Consider the following 15668-nt stretch of genomic DNA (forward strand, 5'->3'; position numbering starts at 1 on the left):
AGTTCAACTTTATCATACCCTAAATTCCCTTATATTTAAATCTATTCCTATATTTTCTATATTGTTCCCCTGACCTTTCTGCTCCTGTGCTAGTACTACCCTAGTTAGTTATGGCTCGATATAAAATTAGACACTTTAATTTCTCATAAGCCGAGTCCCCTCTCGTTTGTTCTGGATACTATTTGATTACCAAAAAGATTTGTGGTGGTATTTCTATTGGGCTGTCATTGACTTTACACAAGTGGGCTTTCTAAAACTCCAGTATGTCTTTCCATTGGTTCAGATCATCTTTTTATTCATAATTATATTGCATAAATCTCATTAAGCTTATTCCTAGCTGTTTCATTTTCTGGTTGTTATTATTTTTGTTGTTTTGTTACTTAAAATGATTATTCTCTTTTTTAAATATTTTATTTATTTATTTTTTAGAGAGAGGGGAAGGGAAGGAGAAAGAGTGGGAGAGAAACATCAATGTGTGGTTGCCTCTCATGTGTCCCCCAATGGGGACCTGGCCGGCAACCCAGGCATGTGCCATGACTGGGAACTGAACCAGCGCCCCTTTGCTTCACAGGCCTGTGCTCAGTCCACTGAGCTACACCAGCCAGGGCATGTAAAAAGATTATTTTCTTCCATTAGTTTTTCTGAGTACTTGTTTATAAATGTTAAATCTACAGTTTCAGCCTATTAATAGTAAACCAAACATCTTACTAAATTATTTTGCTGTTTGTAATACTTTCTTTTCAATTAATAGGGTTTTTTAGGCTCTGGCTGTTGTAGCTCAGTGGATTGACCGTGGGCCTGCAAATCAGACAATCACGGTTTGATTCCCAGTCAGGGCACATGCCTGGGTTGCAGGCCAGTTCCCTGCAGGCCAACTCCCAGCAGGGGACACACGAAAGGCAACCATACATTGATGTTTCTCTCCCTCTCTCCTTCCCTTCCCTCTAAAGATAAATAAATAAAATCTTTTAAAAAAATAGGGTTTTTTAGAGCAGTGTTGGCTTGACTGCAAAATTGAATGAAGAATATAAAGAATCCTCCACATACTCTCTGCTCCTTCATTCCCACCCTCAATACCCTGCATCGGACTGGTACATTTATTATAATCAGTGAACCAACATTGTCATGTCAACCGAGGGTCATGGTTTACATTAGGGTTCATTCTTTGCACTACATAGTCTATGGGTTTCAACAAATGTGTAATGACATATGTCTATCATTATAATATTACACAAATAGTTTCCATGCCCTAAAAATCCTATATTCCACCTATTCATCCCTCCCTCCCTGTGAACCCCTGGCAGCCACTGATCTTTGTACTGTCTCTATAGTTTGGTCTTTTCCAAAATGCTATACAGTTGGAATCATACAGTATGTAGTTTTTTTAGATTGCCTTCTTTCACTTAGCAATGCACATTTAAGCTTCCTTCATGTCTTTTTTAAAAGTTTTTAAAAAGATTTTTCATTTATTTACCTTTAGAAGGGAAGGGAAAGAGAGAGGGAGAGAAATATCAATGTATGGTTGCCTCTTGTGCATCCCCTGCTGGGAACTGGCCTGCAGCCCAGGCATGTACCCTGACTGGGAATCGAACTGCAATCCTTTCGTTTGCAGGCCCACGCTCAATCCACTGAGCTACACCAGCCAGGGCCCTCCATGTCTTTTTGTGGTTTGATTGCTCATTTCTTTTTAGCACTCAATAATATTCCATTGTCTGGATATACCATAGTTTATCCTTTCACCTATTGAAGGACATTTTTGTTGCTACCAATTTTGGGCAATTATGAATAAAGCTTCTACAAACATTTGCATTCAGGTTTTTGCATGGGTGCACATTTCAACTCATTTCAATAAAACCAAGGAACGCAACTGCTGGATTATACAGTAAGAGTAAGTTCAGTTTTGTCAGAATCCCTCAAACTTTCTTTTGAAGTGACTGTACCATTTTGCATTCCCACCCGCAGTACATGAGAGTTCTGTTGTTTTACACCCTTGCCAGCATTTGGCACTTAATCCATTTTGAGTCAAATCTTTTGGGGTTTCCTATAAGATTATGTCATCTGGAAATGTAATTTTTCACTTTCTGATTTCTACACCTCTATGTTCTACCCTTGTCAAATCACATTGACTATTACATTCATTAAAATGTTAAATACAATACAATACAATAGCTGTGAAAATGGACAAATCTCTTTTGTTCCTGATTTTGAGTTGGGGAATACTCTTCTCCCCATTAAAAACAATACTGCCTTTGATATTAAGATAAATATATTTTATCATGTTAAGAAAAAAGTATATGCCTATTTTATCTCTCTCTCTCTCTCTTTTTCTCTCTCCCTATTTTCATTTAATTAAGAGTGTTTACCAAGGCTCTCTGCTGTCCTGTTCAAAACACAGCCGTGTCTTCCTGCGTAGTGCCAGCTGCAACCCTGAGACACGACAGTGAAGTTCTCAGTGAATGGATCTGGCCGTATTGGGTGCCTGGTCACAAGGGCTGCTTTTAACTCTGGCAAAGTGGATGCTGTGGCCATCAATGAATCCTTCATTGACCTCAACTACATGGTCTACATGTTCCAGCATGATTCTACTCATGGCAAGTTCAAAGACACAGTCAAGACTGAGAAAAGGAATGTTGTCATCAATGGAATGTCCATCTGCATCTTCCAGGAGTGACATCCCCCAACATCAGATGGGGTGATGCTGGGGCAGAATAGGTTGTGGAGTCCACTGGTGTCTTCACTGCTCTGCAGAAGGCTGGGGCTCACTTGAAGGGGGGAGCCAAGAGGGTCATCATCTCTGCCCCTCCTGCAGATGCCCCCATGTTTATGATGGGCGTGAACCACAACAGGTATGACAATTCCATGAAGATTGTCAGCAATGTCTCCTGAACCACCCACTGCTTGGCCCCCCAGCCAAGGTCAGTCATGACAACTCTGGCATGGTGAAGGGACTCGTGACCACAGTCCACGCCATCACGATCACCCAGAGGACCAGGGATGGCCCCTCTGGGACGCTGTGTTGTGAAGGCCGAGGGGCTGCCCAGAACACCATCCCTGCTTCCACTGGCACTGCCAAAGCTGTGAGCAAGGTCATCTCTGAGCTGAATGGGAAGCTCACTGGCATGGCCTTCCCTGTCCCCACCCACAATGTGTCAGTTGTGGGTCTGAGCAAGTGCCTGGAGAAAGCTGCCAAATATGATGACATCAAGAAGGCAGTGAAGCAGGCATCCGAGGGCCCCCTCAAGGGCATCCTGGGCTATACCGAGGACCAGGTTGCCTCCTGCGACTTTAACACTGACACCCACTCCTCCACCTTCGACGCCGGGGCTGGCGTTGCCCTCAGTGACTGCCCTATCCAGCTCATTTCCTGGTATGACAACAAACTTGGCCACAGCAACATGGTGGTGGGCCTTATGGTCCACGTGGCTTTCAGGGACTAAGAGCCCCCTGGACCAGCAGCCCCAGTGACAGGAAGAGAGGCCCTCCGTTGCTGGGGAGTCCTTGCCCTGAGTGGATCCCCTAATGTGCTGAGTATCTCCTTACCTCCAGAGTTTCCACCCCGGACTCTCTGAAGAAGGGAAGGGGCTTAGGGGGCCCTGCCTTGTTGTACATGATCAATGAGGTTCACTACATTTCACCCCCAAAAAGGAGCGTTTACTAAGATTAAACCATTGAATCTTTTAGCCTTTTTGGAAGTGGTCATATGATTTTTCTCTTTTGATCTATTAATACTGTAAATTATGTTGATAGATTTCCTATATTATACAATTCTTATACTTCTGGAAGATAACTATTTTTTTAAATCCCCTTGAATTGTTCACCCCACACACACACACGAATCTTTCATCTCTGAAGCCTTATCTCTGAAAAAAATTGTTAAACACATAAATATGAAAGAGTTACTCATAAGTGACCCTATTCCTTCAAGTCCATCAATATATATGAAAAACCCAGGATTCTTTGGCTATAGAGACACAGATGGTTGGCCCAGAGGAACTCCTCAGCCCTATCCCACTGTGTAATCACGGTCAGGTCCAACAGGGTTGGCTCTTCACCTGACGGCCTGCCCTGGGCCAGGGAGCTACGGGGCCTACAGCCCCACCCAGACTCCAGGCAACTCACTCCTTCCTACCTCTCAGAGTCACCAGTCAATTCTGTTAATGATCTGAGATCTTTGTTTCTCGACCTCTTTCACAGTGCTGAAGGCCCAGGGCCAGGGCCCCTCCTGAGGAAATGAGGGGACCAGGAGGCATGGGACAGAGATCAGGGTCACCTGGGCATGGCATGTCCTTTGAGTTTCTTAGGAAATGGGCTTCCTGGTTTCAGCAAGGAAATGTGTGCTCCTGTGAAAGGGAGAGACCTCTGCTTCTAAAAATCAGACTCCTGAGATGACCAGTCTACTGTTTCTCTTATCTCTGGGTCTGCCCTCAACTCTGATGCTGTCTTTCTCTCGCGCTCTCTCTCTCTCTTCCCAGCTTGGATAGGCCCCTTACTGCCCTGAGTCTCTGGCACCAAGTCCAGCTGACTAGTGGGTGTAATAAAGCAGGCCCAGATCATCAGTGCGGCAGGCACGGCCCAGGCGTCCTAAAGACTGCAGCTGGGGAGTCCTCGGAATGGGCCGGGGTTTGGGGGAAACAAAGCCAAAAGGAAACAGCACAAGGCAGGCAGCACTGAAAAACTTAGGTAGAATCACATGAACCTGCTGATAATTGGGTGGTTTTAACCTACAAAACAACAACAACAACAACAAAAACGGCACTATTGTATGGTTCAAACACAAAAGCTGCTTTTCAGACCAAAATATGTAGCCCCAGAACCAAGTCTGTAGTGCCACCCAGTGGTCAAAGCAAGTAAGAAGAACTTGTTTCATTAATCATGAGGCCAACTAATAATAATGGAATAACAGAGAGTTCAAGCCAAGATGGAGGCGTAGTTGGACACACTGTACCACCTCACAAAACCAAAAGAAGGACAACACCAAATTTAAAAATAAAAAACAACCAGAGCTGACAAAATTGAACTGTATGGAAGCCCGACGACCAAGGAGTTAAAGAAGAAACATTCATCCAGACTGGTAGAAAGGGCGGAGACGGGCAGCTGTGCAGAGAGGACTGTGGCAAAGCTGCACCTGCTGAACCGAGCAAGGCGGAGGTCTGCAGACTGGTGGTCTCACATTTGTGTGCAGGTAAATTGGGAGGAACAACTGGGGAGCAAGACAGACCGTCCAACCCAGGGTTCCAGTGCAGGGAAATAAAGCCTCAAACCTCTGATTGAAAACACCTGTGGGGGTTGAGGCGGCAGTAGGAGAAACTCCCAGCCTCACAGGAGAGTTTATTGGAAAAACCAACAGGGTCTTAAAAAGTATACAAGCCCATCCACCCGGGAATCAACACCAAAAGGGCCCAGTTTGATTGTGGGTAGCAGGGGAAGTGACTGAAAGCCGGCTGAAAGTGGAGAAAGCGCCATTGTTCCCTCTCGGACCCCTGCCCCACATACAGCGTCACAACCCAGCAACTGGATTGCCCCACCCCGGTGAACACCTAAAGCTCCAGCCCTCGTTACATAACAGGCATATAAAGATTTTTTTTTAAAGCCCAAACAAAAGAACAGATCAAAGCTCCAGAAAAAACAAAACTAACCAATGAAGAGAAAGCCAGCCTATCAGATGCACAGTTCAAAACACTGGTAATCAGGATGCTCACAGAATTGGTTGAATATGGTCACAAATTAGATGAAAAAATGAAGGTTATGCTAAGTGAAATAATGGAAAATATACAGGAAACCAACAGTGATGGGAAGAAAACTGGGACTCAGATCAACAGTTTGGACCAGAAGGAAGAAATAAGCATTCAACCAGAACAGAATGAAGAAACAAGAATTCAAAAAAATGAGGAGAGGCTTAGGAACCTCCAGGACATCTTTAAACGTTCCAACATCCGAATAGCAGGGGTACCAGAAGGAGAAAAGGAAGACCAAGAAATTGAAAATGTATTTGAAAACATAATGAAGGAGAACTTCCCCAATCTGTCAAAGGAAATAGACTTCCAGGAAGTCCACAAAGCTCAGAGAGTCCCAAAGAAGGTGGACCCAAGGAGGAACACACCAAGGCACATCATAGTTACATTATCCAAAATTAAAGGTAAGGAGAGAATCTTAAAAGTAGCAAGAGAAAAGGAGACAGTTACCTACAAAGGAGTTCCCATAAGATTCAGCTGATTTCTCAAAAGAGACCTTACAGGCAAGAAGGGGCTGGAAAGAGCCCTGGCTGGTGTAGCTCAGTGGATTGAGCATGGGCCTGTGAGCCAGAGTATGGCGGTTCGATTCCCAGTCACGGCACATGCCTGGGTTGCAGGCCTGTTCCCAGCGGAGGATGCACGAAAGGCAAACATACATTGATATTTCTTTCCCTCTCTCCTTCCCTTCCCCTCTAAGTATAAATAAATAAAATCTTTACCAAGCCCTTATTATATGAAATGTTAAAAGGGCTCATCTGAGAAAAAGAAGATTACAACTATGAGCAGTAAAATGACAACAAACTCATAGTTATTAACAACCACACCTAAAACAAAAACAAACTAAGCAAACAACTAGAACAGGAACAGAATCACAGAAATGGAGATCACATGGAGGGTTATCGGGAGGGGTAGAGAGGGGGGAAGGTACAGGGAATAAGTAGCATAAATGGTAGGTAGAAAACAGACAGGGGGAGATTAAGAATAAGTATAGAAAATGTAGAAGTCAAAGAACTTATTATATGTATGACCCATGGACATGAAGTAAAGGTGGGGTATTTGGGTGGGAGGGGGTATGCAGGGTGGAGGGGAATAAAGGGGGGGAATGGGACAACTGTAATAGCATAATCAATAAATTATATTTAAAAAGAAAAAATGTTAGCCCTGGCTGGTGTAGCTCAGTGGGTTGAGCACGGGCCTGCGAACCAGACAATCGGGGTTTGATTCCCAGTCAGGGCACATGCCTGGGTTGCAGGCCAGCTCCCGGCAGGGGCCAGTTCCCAGCAGGGGATGCACAAGAAGCAACCATACATTGATGTTTCTCTTCCTCTCCCCTTCCCTTCCCCTCTAAAGATAAATGAATAAAATAAAAAAGAAAAATGTTAATGAAAGAACCTATGTGCATTGCCCGTGGGCAGGGACAACAGTGTGGGGATTGCCTGCGGGAGTGGGGACAGGAAGCTTCGTGGAGGGCAGCAAAGTGGGAAAAAATGGGTCCCACGCATTAGCATAAACAATAAAATACCATTTAAATTTTTAAAAAAGAATAACATTCCTGGAGCTCCAACTGCAGACTGGGTTAGGAGCTTCACGAGTAACCCAGTAACATTATTTAATGCTACTCTAGTTTAATAATTACTTGATGTATGACAAACAGCTCTTTGGATGTAGGCATTTAGGGATTATTATCTCCATTTTAGAGGGGAGAAAAATGAGGCTCAGGGAATTCAAGGGAGTGATGCCAGATCCCCCAGCTGAGGGAGGCAGACCCAGGTTCGCTCTTCGCACTCAGCATTTTCCCTGCCCACTTTAGGGAGAAGATGAGTTCGCAGGCAGGGGGTCCACACCCCCAGAGGCCCCAGCCGGAGCTGGTCCAGGTGCACACACCTGAACATCTAAGCACTTTGTTTCATACAGAAACGGATGTTAGCGGAGCTATTAAAGCAGGTCATTAAATTTAAAACTTCTTTAAAACTGTATTAAAAGAAATTTATAAAAGGACTTCCAGTCAAGATAGAGGCATAGGTGAACACAGCTTGCCCCCTCACACGACCACATCAAAATTACAACTAAAATATAGAACAGCCGTCCCTTAGAACCATCAGAAGTCAAGTTGAATGGATGTCTGACAACTACAGAATTAAAGAAACCTCATCCATCCAGACCAGTAGGAGGGGTGTGGATGTGGAATTATGGGCTGGTCCCACATCCATGTGTGGTCGATAAAAATTCAGAAGGGATATCTTAGGAGTGAGGAGTCCCAGCCCCACCCACACCAGACCCTCAGCCCAGGGCATCGGTGCCAGGAAAATAAGTCCCCACAACTTATGGCTGAAAAAACCAGTGGGAACTGAGTCAGTGGAAGACACTTCTGGAGTCCCAAGCAGTTCCTCTAAAGAGCCCACACACAGACTTACTCAGACTAAGTTCCTCTGAGCTTCAGGACGGGGGGTAGCAGCTGGAAGGACACCAGAGGCATACGGGATACGGGGAGGAACTAAAGCGTCTCACATCAAGGCGAAGCTAGGGGACAGCTTTCTCCCAGACAGAAAGATGGGCAGAGTCACAGAGCAGGCAGGCTTGTGCCATATCTGAGGCTCTATCAACCTGGCCAGCTCTGTTTGCCCTGACCTGAAGATCCCTGAAGCTCCACCCCATGCTGTTAACAGTGGCTTTTCCGCATGAATGACTTGTCTTGGCTCAAGCTTCACAATTTTCTAAAACCTTTGAAACAACCAACAACTGGCAGCAGTGAGGCCCCAGTCTCTTGCTAAGTGACCACAGGCTTGATTGACTCTAGCAGCAGTGAGCCAGGATTCACAGCTTGGCTTTGCCTGGGAATCTCCATCCCCGCACAAGTAGCAACTTTCTTGGATTACTTTATAGGTCAGGCAGGGTGGCCTGAGCAAAACACAGGTGGGGGCTGACCTTGGCCTGCAACACCTAGGAAACCCCAGGGCCTGCAACCCAGTGGACAGCTATAGACCATGTCAGAGTACCACCACCCTGCCCCTGCACAGCTGGTCCTCCACGGAGAGCAGACGTTGGTGATCAATGGTCACAGCAAGTCCCTGAACCTGACTGGCCTGAGTAAATCCCTCCCATTGACCTGCCAACAGCAATCAAGGCTCAAGTACAAGAGGGGGGCGTACTCAGCCCACACAAAGAACACACCTTGAGTGCACAGCTTGGGTGACAGGGGAGGCCGTGCCACTGGATCCTATAGGACACCAACTACATGAGGCCATGCTATCAAGACAGGGAGCCATAGAAGCCCTACCTAATACAGAGAAACAAACATGGGGAAGCTGCCAAAATGAAAAGACAAAGAAACATGGCCCAAATGAAAGAACAGATCAAAACTCCAAAAAAGAACTAAATAAAACAGAGATAAGCAATCCATCACATGCAGAGTTCAAAACACTGGTTATAAGGATGCTCAAGGAACTTAGTGAGAACCTCAACAGCATAAAAAAGATCCAGTCAGAAATGAAGGGCACACTAATTGAAACAATGAACAACTTACAGGGAAACAGCAGTAGAGTGAAGGAAGGCCAGAATCAAATCAATGAATTGGAACATAAGGAAGCAAAAATCAACCAATCAAAACAACAAGAAGGGAAAAGAATCCAAAACACCCAAGTATAGGCCCTGGCTGGTGTTGCTCAGTGGATTGAGTGCAGGCCTGCAAACCAAAGGATTGCCAGTTCGGTTCTCAGTCAGGGCACACGCCTGGGTTGCCAGCCAGGTCCACAGTAGGGAGCACCTGGGACACAACCACACATTGATGTTTTTCTCTCTTTCTTTCTCCCTTCCCCTCTCTAAATTTTTTTTTAAAAGAAGAAAAATTAAGATAGTATAAGCAGCCTCTGGAACAACTTCAAGAGGTACAACATTCACATCATAGGGGTGCCAGAAGGAGAAAAGAAAGAGCAATAAATTGGAAATCTATTTGAAAAAATAATGAAAAAGAAAACTTCCTTAATTTGCTGAAGAAAATAGACATGCACGTCCAGAAAGTCCTAAACAAGATGGATGCAAAGAGGCCCACTCCAAGACATCATAATTAAAATGCCAAAAGTTAAAGATACAGAGAGAATCTTATAAGCTGCAAGAGAAAAGCAGATAATTACCTAGAAAGGAGTGTCCATAACACTGTCAGCTGATTTCTCAAAAGAAACTTTGCAGGCTAGAAGGTACTGGCAGGAAATATTCAAAGTCATGTAAAGGAGAGACCAACAACCAAGATGGCTCTACCCAGCAAAGATATCATTTAGAATTAAAGGGCAGATAAAGAGCTTCCCAGATGAAGTAAAAACTAAAGAAATTCATCATCACCAAACCATTATTATATGAAATGGTAAAGGGACTTATTTAAGAAGAGAAGATAAAAACTATGAACAATAAAATGGCAATAAATTCATACCTGTCAACCACTGAATCTAAAAAACAAACTGAGCAAACAAGAACAGAGACAGGATCACGGATACAGAGAGTGTTTTGATGGTTGCCAGATGGGAGGGGTGTGTGGAAGAATGAGTGTAGAGGTGAGTAGATTAAGAAGTACAAATAGGTAGTTACAGAGTAACCATGGGGATGTAAAGTACAGTATAGGAAATGGAGTAGCCAAAGAACTTACATGCATGACCCATGGACATGAACAATGGTGGGGGAATTGCCTGAGGGAGTGGGGGTGGTGGAGGGAGGGGGACCAAAGGGGAAAATTGGGACTGCTGTAAGAGCATTTTCTATGAAATATAATAAAAACATAAAATTAATATAAGAAAATAAAAATATAAAAACAAAAAAACCCATATGCTTAAAGGACATTAATCATTAATTGTCAGCTTAGTGAAGTTCACTCTGAAAAATTCTCAGTCCAAAGATTAATCAGCATTTGTGTGATTTGGATTCAGTGTTTTAATTTAAATCTTTCTGGAGGGTAAAGTGTTCTTTGTATCAAACAATGTATACAAATGGCAATGTCCAAACACTCCTCCCCGTGATGCCCCAGCTATGTCCTCCCATCCTGTAAGACACTGGCCTAGTTTTGGGCCCCTGAAGAGAAGAAGCTGTCTTGATAGGAGGGCTGAGGAAACGGCTAAACAGGCAGGATGCCCCCACCTCCAAAGGCCCCCAAGCTGGGTGCAGTGAATCAGGAGGGTACTGCAATGGCCAGTGCTTGGGACACCATCAGAGCCATCTCAGCCTGAAAGGGCCAGGATTATGTCAGGTAACTTCCCTCAGGGACACTGGAGCTGAGAAGCTTTCTAGAGATCAGTGTCATTTTACAGTTGGGGAAGCTGAGCACAGAGAAAGAAATCAGCCTGCTCGGGGTCATACACCTACATGGTGGCAGAGTCAGGTCATTCCCTGAGCACTGACTCCACATCCCAGCCCCCCACCCCCACCCCCAGGCCCTGGATGAGATGGGAAATCCTGCTGCTACCACTAACCTATAACTTGTGGGTTAGATCTGAGCCAGCAGGACATCAGCTGTTCTTGAGCCTGTACAATGGGAGAAATTCGTCCCATCGCATGTGGGTCGACACCCGAGAAAAGAGGAAACGAAGATGGTTCCATCAGAGACTCTGCACCTGTCCTCCAGTTTCCTACACAGTGTAGTCCTGATTAAAGATGGTGACGATGGGGAGGAGAAAAGAGAAAGACTAAGGGGGACAAAGGAAGAGAAGGGACTTGAGGACAGGAAGAAGGGATCTGGGGTCCTAGCCCAGGGCTACTTGACTACATCTCAGGCTTAGGAGAGGCTTTCATACTAGGCTGCCGTTTTTCACGTGAGCTTTGAGTACATATCTGAACTTTTCAAATTGTGCACATGTATTACTTTGATCAAAGATGCAAATTAAGGGGGGAGGAGGCATAAGGGGTCTAAATGGTCATGGAAAAGATATAATAAAGATTATATACTTTTTAAAGATTTTAATTTATTTTATTTTATTTTATTTTTAAATATATTTTATTGATTATACNGGACCAAAGGGGAAAAATTGGGACTGCTGTAAGAGCATTTTCTATGAGATATAATAAAAACATAAAATTAATAAAAGAAAATAAAAATATAAAAACAAAGAAAACATATGCTTAAAGGACATTAATCATTGTCAACTTAGTGAAGTTCACTCTGAAAAATTCTCAGTCCAAAGATTAATCAGCATTTGTGTGATTTGGATTCAGTGTTTTAATTTAAATCTTTCTGGAGGGTAAAATGTTCTTTGTATCAAACGATGTATACAAATAGCAATGTCCAAACACTCCTCCCGTGATGCCCCAGCTATGTCCTCCCATCCTGTAAGACACTGGCCTAGTTTTGGGCCCCTGAAGAGAAGAAGCTGTCTTGCTAGGAAGGCTGAGGAAATGGCTAAACAGGCAGGATGCCCCCCACCTCCAAAGGCCCCCAAGCTGGGTGCAGTGAATCAGGAGGGTACTGCAATGGCCAGTGCTTGGGACACCATCAGAGCCATCTCAGCCTGAAAGGGCCAGGATTATGTCAGGTGACTTCCCTCAGGGACACTGGAGCTGAGAAGCTTTCTAGAGATCAGTGTCATTTTACAGTTGGGGAAGCTGAGCACAGAGAAAGAAATCAGCCTGTTCAGGGTCATACACCTACATGGTGGCAGAGTCAGGTCATTCCCTGAGCACTGACTCCACATTCCAGCCCCCCCACCCCCACCCCAGGCCCTGGATGAGATGGGAAATCCTGCTGCTACCACTAACCTGTAACTTGTGGGTTAGATCGGAGCCAGCAGGACATCAGCTGTTCTTGAGCCTGTACAACGGGAGAAATTCGTCCCATTGCATGTGGGTCGACACCTGAGAAAAGAGGAAACGAAGATGGTTCCGTCAGAGACTCTGCACCTCCAGTTTCCTACTGGAGAAACTGGAGTTTCTCCAGTTTCCAGTTTCCAGTTTCCTACACTGATTCCTACACAGTGTAGTCCTGATTAAAGATGGTGACGATGGGGAGGAGAAAGGCAAAAGATTAAGGGGGACAAAGGAAGAGAAGGAGACTTGAGGATAGGAAGAAGGGATCTTGGGTCCTAGCCCAGGGCTACTTGACTACATCTCAGGCTTAGGAGAGGCTTTCATACTAGGCTGCCATTTTTCACGTGAGCTTTGAGTACATATCTGAACTTTTCAAATTGTGCACATGTATTACTTTGATCAAAGATGCAAATTAAGGGGGGAGGAGGCATAAGGGGACTAAATGATCATGGAAAAGATATAATAAAGATTATATACTTTTTAAAGATTTTATTTTATTATTTATTTTTAGAAAGAGGAAGAGAGGGAGAGAGGGAAAGAAACATCAGTGTGTAGTTGACTCTCGCACGCCCCCTACTGAAGACCTGTCCTGTGACCCTGGCATGTGCCCTGACTGGGAATCACACAGGCAACTCTGTGGTTCGCAGGATGGTGTTCAATCCACTGAGGCACAAAGGCCAGGGCAGATTATATAATTTTTTTAAAAAATGTAAATTACCACAGGAAAGACTTCAGTTATACTCAAGGTAACCGAAGGAAAACAAAGCATTATCCTGGCAACTAGAGAGGTGGAGATCCCAGAGGCCAGAGAGCCTGAGAGAGGGGCTGGGGTAGGGAAACGAGCCTTGTCTCTCCATGCCCCACAGTGTCCCTATGGGTTCACCACTGCCCTTAGCCTCTGTAGCATCATAGACTTCTTTGAAATTAGAAACGTTAATTCACCGCAGGAAAAACATACCCCAGTATATGCATACGCACAAAATTATCCATATAATTCCTTGGGTGCACAGACCCCAGGTTAAGAGCTCCTATTCTATGTGCTGATGACCAACCAGACTGTTTTTCTAATCCAGACCTTTTTTCTGAGGTTCAAACCCACACATTCGACTGTCTTCTGCAAAACTTCGTGGAAGTCTCCAAATGCCAGATAACCAAAACCAAACTCCCCTTCCCCGCAAGTTTACCCCACCTCCCATATTCCCCATCGGGGGGCTGAAACCATCATCCACCCAGTTGTCCAAGTGCAACGCCTGCCATCAACCTGTATCAGGAGGCCTCAGTGCCGGCTGCACCTCCGAATCCACAGTGGAGGTTTTAAACCACAGAGCCCTAGGCCTCACCTCTGACCTCCTGACTCAGGGCCTCTGGGAGTGGGGCGCAGGCTGGCAAGTCTGAAGGGTGGCTCTCCCAGCAGAACATCTGTCCCCACCCCACTTCAGTCACCTCATCCTGTGGCTTCTATCTACTGAATTCGTTAATTAAACATGAAAGAAAAATCAAAGGTAAAAAAAGGATTCCTGTGCATTTGCTGATGAGGAGCGGTCCTGACAATGCCGTGTGCTCTTGCCTCCAGAATATAATGGCAAATCAATTTGCAAAACCTAATACTAGGACTTCCAGCCAAGATGAAGGTGTAGGTGGACATACTGTACCTCCTCACACAACCAAATTTAAGGACAACAAAGATTTAGAAACAAAAAACAACCAATACAGACAGAAAATTGAACTCTCCCGAAGTCCGACAACAACGAACCATTCATCCAGACCAATAAGAGGGATGAAGTCGGCGGCCAGAGGAGAGGGGTCACAGCAGGAAAAAGCAGTGGCTGCAGAACCAACCCAGGCACACAGGCGACAGTTGGCAGATCCCAGGCGTGGAGTGGCAACGGGCAGAACCAGGAAGGATGAAAGGCAGTTGGCTGACTGCAGTCACACATTTACGCACAGATAAACTAGGCAAAGAAATGAACAGTGAGACAGACCACACAACCCAGGACCCCAGCAATGAGAGTTAAAGCCTAAAAGCATCGATTGGAAAAACTTTCAGGGGTTGAGGTGCTGGGAGACGCTCCCAGCCTCACAAAAGAGTTTGTTGGAGAGACCCACAGGGTCCTAGAACATAAACAAGCCCACCCACCCTGGAACCAGCACCAGAAGGGCCCGATTTGCTTGTGGGAAGCAGCAGAGGGGACTAAAATCCAAGAGAGCAGAACAAACGCCATTGCTCCCTCTCTGACCCCACCCCCACATACAGTGTCACAGCCCAGCCACTGGGTCGCCCCGCCCTGGTGAACACCTAAGGCTCCGCCCCTCATATGTAACAGGCCAGAACAGATCAAAACATTTTGACTCAAGCAGAAGAACAGCTCAAAGCCCCAGAGCCAATACTTCTAAGCGACCAAGAGATAGCCAACCTACCCGATGCACAGTTCAAAATACTGGTGATCAGGATGCTCACAGAACTGGTTGACTTCAGTCAGAAATTAGATGAAAAAATGAAGGCTATGCTAAGTGAAATCAAGCAAAATGCACAGGGAACCAATGGTAATGGAAACAAAACCAGTAGTAATGGGATTCAAGTCAATGGAGTGTACCAGAAGGAAGAAAGAAACATTCAACCAGAAAAGAATGAAGAAACAAGAATTCAAAACAATGAGGAGAGGCTTAGGAACCTCCAGGACATCTTTAAATGTCCCAACATGCAAATTATAGGGGTACCAGAAGGGGAAGAGGAACAGCCACAAGTGGAAAGCTTATTTGAACAAATAATAAAGGAGAACTTCCCCGATCTGCCAAAGGAAATAGACTTCCAGGAAGTCCAAGAAGCTCAGAGAGTCCCAAAGCAGTTGGACCCAAGAAGGAACACACCAAGGCACATCATAATTACATTAGCCAAGATGAAAATGAAGGAGAGAATCCTAGGAGCAGCAAGAGATAAGGGGACAGTCACCTACAAAGGAGTTCTCATCAGACTGTCAGCTAATTTCTCAAAAGAGACCTTACAGGTAAGAAGGGGCTGGAAGGAAGTATTCCAAGTCCTGAAATTCACATCCAAGATTGCTCTATCCAGCAAAGCTTTCATTTAGAATGGAAGGACAGATAAAGTACTTCTCAGATAAGATCAAGTTGAAGGAGTTCATCATCACCAAGCCCTTA

The 15668-nt window shown here is 44.9% G+C and overlaps 1 pseudogene; it reads left to right on the top strand.

Moving 5' to 3' along the window:
* Nucleotides 1-2461: 2461 nt before the first annotated feature.
* Nucleotides 2462-3452, top strand: LOC118980838 (glyceraldehyde-3-phosphate dehydrogenase-like; annotated as a pseudogene).
* Nucleotides 3453-15668: the final 12216 nt, after the last annotated feature.

This window comes from Sturnira hondurensis, unplaced genomic scaffold (assembly GCF_014824575.4).
Source record: "Sturnira hondurensis isolate 20B ecotype Veracruz unplaced genomic scaffold, ASM1482457v3 Scaffold0023357, whole genome shotgun sequence".
NCBI classification, from domain to species: Eukaryota; Metazoa; Chordata; class Mammalia; order Chiroptera; family Phyllostomidae; genus Sturnira; species Sturnira hondurensis.